This window comes from Eleutherodactylus coqui, unplaced genomic scaffold, assembly GCF_035609145.1.
Source record: "Eleutherodactylus coqui strain aEleCoq1 unplaced genomic scaffold, aEleCoq1.hap1 HAP1_SCAFFOLD_89, whole genome shotgun sequence".
In the NCBI taxonomy this organism is placed as follows: Eukaryota; Metazoa; Chordata; class Amphibia; order Anura; family Eleutherodactylidae; genus Eleutherodactylus; species Eleutherodactylus coqui.
In genome coordinates this window covers 38,825-48,530 of record NW_027101717.1, presented here as the reverse complement: position 1 = coordinate 48,530, position 9,706 = coordinate 38,825, and positions in this window count along the sequence as shown.

Here is a 9,706-nt window from a genome sequence, read left to right as displayed (position 1 = left end):
ATTATACGCAGGGTACGTCATTTTTTAGCCTTCCATAACTATATAGCTATATATGCATACATCCATATATTTAGCTAGATATCCATAAAAATCTATATCTATATATATGTATTTCTATATATTTATATAGATATTTATCTATACACAGGGACAGATAGATAGATAGATAGATAGATAGATAGATAGATAGACAGAGACTGTATGCAATAAGCCTGGATGTCTGACAGTTAAAGCTGCATCGTGATGTCATTAAGGCTCTATTATGACACGTACAGCTTGGAACCATATATATTATAGCACGGCTGCCATTTACAGTCAGTCTCCATTGGAGTTGGAAGTTGGCAAACATGTACTAGGCTGTCTTCCCAAGAAGCCACAGCAGCCAGATAAATTGGATGTTCCACCGAACTGCTATTTTATTCAGCCAGTAAGGGGAAAGCGGTGGCCTACAAAATCTCATTGGTCGCTGCTGCTGCCGACATTTTTTTAAAAAGGTACGCTCAGTTGTTTCATGGAGAACATGAAGGTAGCTACTTACAATTCAGGCAGGTAGGTTCAGTTCTTGGAGGTTGGGGAATGCTTATGGGCAAGGCCTTATGTCTGATAATATTGGCTGCTTCCAACTGTACCTACCGCAAGCAGACGATCAGTGGATACAATGCTGCGAGCTGGGAAAAAAGCCTAGAATAATCCACGGCAGGCAGGCAAGCAAAATGTAAATAACGGGATTGGTTAGCTGCGCTAAAATTCTTGCTTGTACCTGAAAAAGGTTTCACCTGCAACGCGGCCTTCTACTGGTTTTTGCGACGTGACATTCACTGACAAGGCACAGGCGCTGGTAGGTTTCTGCGAGCACCCACAATACAGCGTTGCAGTCTTCAAATCTGTGCAGAACTCTTTTTTTTACCTAAAATTAGCAAGATTCGTTTAAAACTCTTGTGGTGTATTATAGCCTTCTCCTGAGATGACATTCATAGCGATACTAAGAATAATAAAGATAAAAAGCATCATAGGCTGAAGAAATTATACGCAGGGTACGTCATTTTTTAGCCTTCCATAACTATATAGCTATATATGCATACATCCATATATTTAGCTAGATATCCATAAAAATCTATATCTATATATATGTATTTCTATATATTTATATAGATATTTATCTATACACAGGGACAGATAGATAGATAGATAGATAGATAGATAGATAGACAGAGACTGTATGCAATAAGCCTGGATGTCTGACAGTTAAAGCTGCATCGTGATGTCATTAAGGCTCTATTATGACACGTACAGCTTGGAACCATATATATTATAGCACGGCTGCCATTTACAGTCAGTCTCCATTGGAGTTGGAAGTTGGCAAACATGTACTAGGCTGTCTTCCCAAGAAGCCACAGCAGCCAGATAAATTGGATGTTCCACCGAACTGCTATTTTATTCAGCCAGTAAGGGGAAAGCGGTGGCCTACAAAATCTCATTGGTCGCTGCTGCTGCCGACATTTTTTTAAAAAGGTACGCTCAGTTGTTTCATGGAGAACATGAAGGTAGCTACTTACAATTCAGGCAGGTAGGTTCAGTTCTTGGAGGTTGGGGAATGCTTATGGGCAAGGCCTTATGTCTGATAATATTGGCTGCTTCCAACTGTACCTACCGCAAGCAGACGATCAGTGGATACAATGCTGCGAGCTGGGAAAAAAGCCTAGAATAATCCACGGCAGGCAGGCAAGCAAAATGTAAATAACGGGATTGGTTAGCTGCGCTAAAATTCTTGCTTGTACCTGAAAAAGGTTTCACCTGCAACGCGGCCTTCTACTGGTTTTTGCGACGTGACATTCACTGACAAGGCACAGGCGCTGGTAGGTTTCTGCGAGCACCCACAATACAGCGTTGCAGTCTTCAAATCTGTGCAGAACTCTTTTTTTTACCTAAAATTAGCAAGATTCGTTTAAAACTCTTGTGGTGTATTATAGCCTTCTCCTGAGATGACATTCATAGCGATACTAAGAATAATAAAGATAAAAAGCATCATAGGCTGAAGAAATTATACGCAGGGTACGTCATTTTTTAGCCTTCCATAACTATATAGCTATATATGCATACATCCATATATTTAGCTAGATATCCATAAAAATCTATATCTATATATATGTATTTCTATATATTTATATAGATATTTATCTATACACAGGGACAGATAGATAGATAGATAGATAGATAGATAGATAGATAGATAGATAGATAGACAGAGACTGTATGCAATAAGCCTGGATGTCTGACAGTTAAAGCTGCATCGTGATGTCATTAAGGCTCTATTATGACACGTACAGCTTGGAACCATATATATTATAGCACGGCTGCCATTTACAGTCAGTCTCCATTGGAGTTGGAAGTTGGCAAACATGTACTAGGCTGTCTTCCCAAGAAGCCACAGCAGCCAGATAAATTGGATGTTCCACCGAACTGCTATTTTATTCAGCCAGTAAGGGGAAAGCGGTGGCCTACAAAATCTCATTGGTCGCTGCTGCTGCCGACATTTTTTTAAAAAGGTACGCTCAGTTGTTTCATGGAGAACATGAAGGTAGCTACTTACAATTCAGGCAGGTAGGTTCAGTTCTTGGAGGTTGGGGAATGCTTATGGGCAAGGCCTTATGTCTGATCATATTGGCTGCTTCCAACTGTACCTACCGCAAGCAGACGATCAGTGGATACAATGCTGCGAGCTGGGAAAAAAGCCTAGAATAATCCACGGCAGGCAGGCAAGCAAAATGTAAATAACGGGATTGGTTAGCTGCGCTAAAATTCTTGCTTGTACCTGAAAAAGGTTTCACCTGCAACGCGGCCTTCTACTGGTTTTTGCGACGTGACATTCACTGACAAGGCACAGGCCTGGTAGGTTTCTGCGAGCACCCACAATACAGCGTTGCAGTCTTCAAATCTGTGCAGAACTCTTTTTTTTACCTAAAATTAGCAAGATTCGCTTAAAACTCTTGTGGTGTATTATAGCCTTCTCCTGAGATGACATTCATAGCGATACTAAGAATAATAAAGATAAAAAGCATCATAGGCTGAAGAAATTATACGCAGGGTACGTCATTTTTTAGCCTTCCATAACTATATAGCTATATATGCATACATCCATATATTTAGCTAGATATCCATAAAAATCTATATCGATATATATGTATTTCTATATATTTATATAGATATTTATCTATACACAGGGACAGATAGATAGATAGATAGATAGATAGATAGATAGACAGAGACTGTATGCAATAAGCCTGGATGTCTGACAGTTAAAGCTGCATCGTGATGTCATTAAGGCTCTATTATGACACGTACAGCTTGGAACCATATATATTATAGCACGGCTGCCATTTACAGTCAGTCTCCATTGGAGTTGGAAGTTGGCAAACATGTACTAGGCTGTCTTCCCAAGAAGCCACAGCAGCCAGATAAATTGGATGTTCCACCGAACTGCTATTTTATTCAGCCAGTAAGGGGAAAGCGGTGGCCTACAAAATCTCATTGGTCGCTGCTGCTGCCGACATTTTTTTAAAAAGGTACGCTCAGTTGTTTCATGGAGAACATTAAGGTAGCTACTTACAATTCAGGCAGGTAGGTTCAGTTCTTGGAGGTTGGGGAATGCTTATGGGCAAGGCCTTATGTCTGATCATATTGGCTGCTTCCAACTGTACCTACCGCAAGCAGACGATCAGTGGATACAATGCTGCGAGCTGGGAAAAAAGCCTAGAATAATCCACGGCAGGCAGGCAAGCAAAATGTAAATAACGGGATTGGTTAGCTGCGCTAAAATTCTTGCTTGTACCTGAAAAAGGTTTCACCTGCAACGCGGCCTTCTACTGGTTTTTGCGACGTGACATTCACTGACAAGGCACAGGCCTGGTAGGTTTCTGCGAGCACCCACAATACAGCGTTGCAGTCTTCAAATCTGTGCAGAACTCTTTTTTTTACCTAAAATTAGCAAGATTCGTTTAAAACTCTTGTGGTGTATTATAGCCTTCTCCTGAGATGACATTCATAGCGATACTAAGAATAATAAAGATAAAAAGCATCATAGGCTGAAGAAATTATACGCAGGGTACGTCATTTTTTAGCCTTCCATAACTATATAGCTATATATGCATACATCCATATATTTAGCTAGATATCCATAAAAATCTATATCTATATATATGTATTTCTATATATTTATATAGATATTTATCTATACACAGGGACAGATAGATAGATAGATAGATAGATAGATAGATAGACAGAGACTGTATGCAATAAGCCTGGATGTCTGACAGTTAAAGCTGCATCGTGATGTCATTAAGGCTCTATTATGACACGTACAGCTTGGAACCATATATATTATAGCACGGCTGCCATTTACAGTCAGTCTCCATTGGAGTTGGAAGTTGGCAAACATGTACTAGGCTGTCTTCCCAAGAAGCCACAGCAGCCAGATAAATTGGATGTTCCACCGAACTGCTATTTTATTCAGCCAGTAAGGGGAAAGCGGTGGCCTACAAAATCTCATTGGTCGCTGCTGCTGCCGACATTTTTTTAAAAAGGTACGCTCAGTTGTTTCATGGAGAACATGAAGGTTGCTACTTACAATTCAGGCAGGTAGGTTCAGTTCTTGGAGGTTGGGGAATGCTTATGGGCAAGGCCTTATGTCTGATCATATTGGCTGCTTCCAACTGTACCTACCGCAAGCAGACGATCAGTGGATACAATGCTGCGAGCTGGGAAAAAAGCCTAGAATAATCCACGGCAGGCAGGCAAGCAAAATGTAAATAACGGGATTGGTTAGCTGCGCTAAAATTCTTGCTTGTACCTGAAAAAGGTTTCACCTGCAACGCGGCCTTCTACTGGTTTTTGCGACGTGACATTCACTGACAAGGCACAGGCCTGGTAGGTTTCTGCGAGCACCCACAATACAGCGTTGCAGTCTTCAAATCTGTGCAGAACTCTTTTTTTTACCTAAAATTAGCAAGATTCGCTTAAAACTCTTGTGGTGTATTATAGCCTTCTCCTGAGATGACATTCATAGCGATACTAAGAATAATAAAGATAAAAAGCATCATAGGCTGAAGAAATTATACGCAGGGTACGTCATTTTTTAGCCTTCCATAACTATATAGCTATATATGCATACATCCATATATTTAGCTAGATATCCATAAAAATCTATATCTATATATATGTATTTCTATATATTTATATAGATATTTATCTATACACAGGGACAGATAGATAGATAGATAGATAGATAGATAGACAGAGACTGTATGCAATAAGCCTGGATGTCTGACAGTTAAAGCTGCATCGTGATGTCATTAAGGCTCTAGTATGACACGTACAGCTTGGAACCATATATATTATAGCACGGCTGCCATTTACAGTCAGTCTCCATTGGAGTTGGAAGTTGGCAAACATGTACTAGGCTGTCTTCCCAAGAAGCCACAGCAGCCAGATAAATTGGATGTTCCACCGAACTGCTATTTTATTCAGCCAGTAAGGGGAAAGCGGTGGCCTACAAAATCTCATTGGTCGCTGCTGCTGCCGACATTTTTTTAAAAAGGTACGCTCAGTTGTTTCATGGAGAACATGAAGGTAGCTACTTACAATTCAGGCAGGTAGGTTCAGTTCTTGGAGGTTGGGGAATGCTTATGGGCAAGGCCTTATGTCTGATAATATTGGCTGCTTCCAACTGTACCTACCGCAAGCAGACGATCAGTGGATACAATGCTGCGAGCTGGGAAAAAAGCCTAGAATAATCCACGGCAGGCAGGCAAGCAAAATGTAAATAACGGGATTGGTTAGCTGCGCTAAAATTCTTGCTTGTACCTGAAAAAGGTTTCACCTGCAACGCGGCCTTCTACTGGTTTTTGCGACGTGACATTCACTGACAAGGCACAGGCGCTGGTAGGTTTCTGCGAGCACCCACAATACAGCGTTGCAGTCTTCAAATCTGTGCAGAACTCTTTTTTTTACCTAAAATTAGCAAGATTCGTTTAAAACTCTTGTGGTGTATTATAGCCTTCTCCTGAGATGACATTCATAGCGATACTAAGAATAATAAAGATAAAAAGCATCATAGGCTGAAGAAATTATACGCAGGGTACGTCATTTTTTAGCCTTCCATAACTATATAGCTATATATGCATACATCCATATATTTAGCTAGATATCCATAAAAATCTATATCTATATATATGTATTTCTATATATTTATATAGATATTTATCTATACACAGGGACAGATAGATAGATAGATAGATAGATAGATAGATAGATAGATAGATAGACAGAGACTGTATGCAATAAGCCTGGATGTCTGACAGTTAAAGCTGCATCGTGATGTCATTAAGGCTCTATTATGACACGTACAGCTTGGAACCATATATATTATAGCACGGCTGCCATTTACAGTCAGTCTCCATTGGAGTTGGAAGTTGGCAAACATGTACTAGGCTGTCTTCCCAAGAAGCCACAGCAGCCAGATAAATTGGATGTTCCACCGAACTGCTATTTTATTCAGCCAGTAAGGGGAAAGCGGTGGCCTACAAAATCTCATTGGTCGCTGCTGCTGCCGACATTTTTTTAAAAAGGTACGCTCAGTTGTTTCATGGAGAACATTAAGGTAGCTACTTACAATTCAGGCAGGTAGGTTCAGTTCTTGGAGGTTGGGGAATGCTTATGGGCAAGGCCTTATGTCTGATCATATTGGCTGCTTCCAACTGTACCTACCGCAAGCAGACGATCAGTGGATACAATGCTGCGAGCTGGGAAAAAAGCCTAGAATAATCCACGGCAGGCAGGCAAGCAAAATGTAAATAACGGGATTGGTTAGCTGCGCTAAAATTCTTGCTTGTACCTGAAAAAGGTTTCACCTGCAACGCGGCCTTCTACTGGTTTTTGCGACGTGACATTCACTGACAAGGCACAGGCGCTGGTAGGTTTCTGCGAGCACCCACAATACAGCGTTGCAGTCTTCAAATCTGTGCAGAACTCTTTTTTTTACCTAAAATTAGCAAGATTCGCTTAAAACTCTTGTGGTGTATTATAGCCTTCTCCTGAGATGACATTCATAGCGATACTAAGAATAATAAAGATAAAAAGCATCATAGGCTGAAGAAATTATACGCAGGGTACGTCATTTTTTAGCCTTCCATAACTATATAGCTATATATGCATACATCCATATATTTAGCTAGATATCCATAAAAATCTATATCTATATATATGTATTTCTATATATTTATATAGATATTTATCTATACACAGGGACAGATAGATAGATAGATAGATAGATAGATAGATAGATAGATAGATAGATAGATAGATAGACAGAGACTGTATGCAATAAGCCTGGATGTCTGACAGTTAAAGCTGCATCGTGATGTCATTAAGGCTCTAGTATGACACGTACAGCTTGGAACCATATATATTATAGCACGGCTGCCATTTACAGTCAGTCTCCATTGGAGTTGGAAGTTGGCAAACATGTACTAGGCTGTCTTCCCAAGAAGCCACAGCAGCCAGATAAATTGGATGTTCCACCGAACTGCTATTTTATTCAGCCAGTAAGGGGAAAGCGGTGGCCTACAAAATCTCATTGGTCGCTGCTGCTGCCGACATTTTTTTAAAAAGGTACGCTCAGTTGTTTCATGGAGAACATGAAGGTAGCTACTTACAATTCAGGCAGGTAGGTTCAGTTCTTGGAGGTTGGGGAATGCTTATGGGCAAGGCCTTATGTCTGATAATATTGGCTGCTTCCAACTGTACCTACCGCAAGCAGACGATCAGTGGATACAATGCTGCGAGCTGGGAAAAAAGCCTAGAATAATCCACGGCAGGCAGGCAAGCAAAATGTAAATAACGGGATTGGTTAGCTGCGCTAAAATTCTTGCTTGTACCTGAAAAAGGTTTCACCTGCAACGCGGCCTTCTACTGGTTTTTGCGACGTGACATTCACTGACAAGGCACAGGCGCTGGTAGGTTTCTGCGAGCACCCACAATACAGCGTTGCAGTCTTCAAATCTGTGCAGAACTCTTTTTTTTACCTAAAATTAGCAAGATTCGTTTAAAACTCTTGTGGTGTATTATAGCCTTCTCCTGAGATGACATTCATAGCGATACTAAGAATAATAAAGATAAAAAGCATCATAGGCTGAAGAAATTATACGCAGGGTACGTCATTTTTTAGCCTTCCATAACTATATAGCTATATATGCATACATCCATATATTTAGCTAGATATCCATAAAAATCTATATCTATATATATGTATTTCTATATATTTATATAGATATTTATCTATACACAGGGACAGATAGATAGATAGATAGATAGATAGATAGACAGAGACTGTATGCAATAAGCCTGGATGTCTGACAGTTAAAGCTGCATCGTGATGTCATTAAGGCTCTATTATGACACGTACAGCTTGGAACCATATATATTATAGCACGGCTGCCATTTACAGTCAGTCTCCATTGGAGTTGGAAGTTGGCAAACATGTACTAGGCTGTCTTCCCAAGAAGCCACAGCAGCCAGATAAATTGGATGTTCCACCGAACTGCTATTTTATTCAGCCAGTAAGGGGAAAGCGGTGGCCTACAAAATCTCATTGGTCGCTGCTGCTGCCGACATTTTTTTAAAAAGGTACGCTCAGTTGTTTCATGGAGAACATGAAGGTAGCTACTTACAATTCAGGCAGGTAGGTTCAGTTCTTGGAGGTTGGGGAATGCTTATGGGCAAGGCCTTATGTCTGATAATATTGGCTGCTTCCAACTGTACCTACCGCAAGCAGACGATCAGTGGATACAATGCTGCGAGCTGGGAAAAAAGCCTAGAATAATCCACGGCAGGCAGGCAAGCAAAATGTAAATAACGGGATTGGTTAGCTGCGCTAAAATTCTTGCTTGTACCTGAAAAAGGTTTCACCTGCAACGCGGCCTTCTACTGGTTTTTGCGACGTGACATTCACTGACAAGGCACAGGCGCTGGTAGGTTTCTGCGAGCACCCACAATACAGCGTTGCAGTCTTCAAATCTGTGCAGAACTCTTTTTTTTACCTAAAATTAGCAAGATTCGTTTAAAACTCTTGTGGTGTATTATAGCCTTCTCCTGAGATGACATTCATAGCGATACTAAGAATAATAAAGATAAAAAGCATCATAGGCTGAAGAAATTATACGCAGGGTACGTCATTTTTTAGCCTTCCATAACTATATAGCTATATATGCATACATCCATATATTTAGCTAGATATCCATAAAAATCTATATCTATATATATGTATTTCTATATATTTATATAGATATTTATCTATACACAGGGACAGATAGATAGATAGATAGATAGATAGATAGATAGACAGAGACTGTATGCAATAAGCCTGGATGTCTGACAGTTAAAGCTGCATCGTGATGTCATTAAGGCTCTATTATGACACGTACAGCTTGGAACCATATATATTATAGCACGGCTGCCATTTACAGTCAGTCTCCATTGGAGTTGGAAGTTGGCAAACATGTACTAGGCTGTCTTCCCAAGAAGCCACAGCAGCCAGATAAATTGGATGTTCCACCGAACTGCTATTTTATTCAGCCAGTAAGGGGAAAGCGGTGGCCTACAAAATCTCATTGGTCGCTGCTGCTGCCGACATTTTTTTAAAAAGGTACGCTCA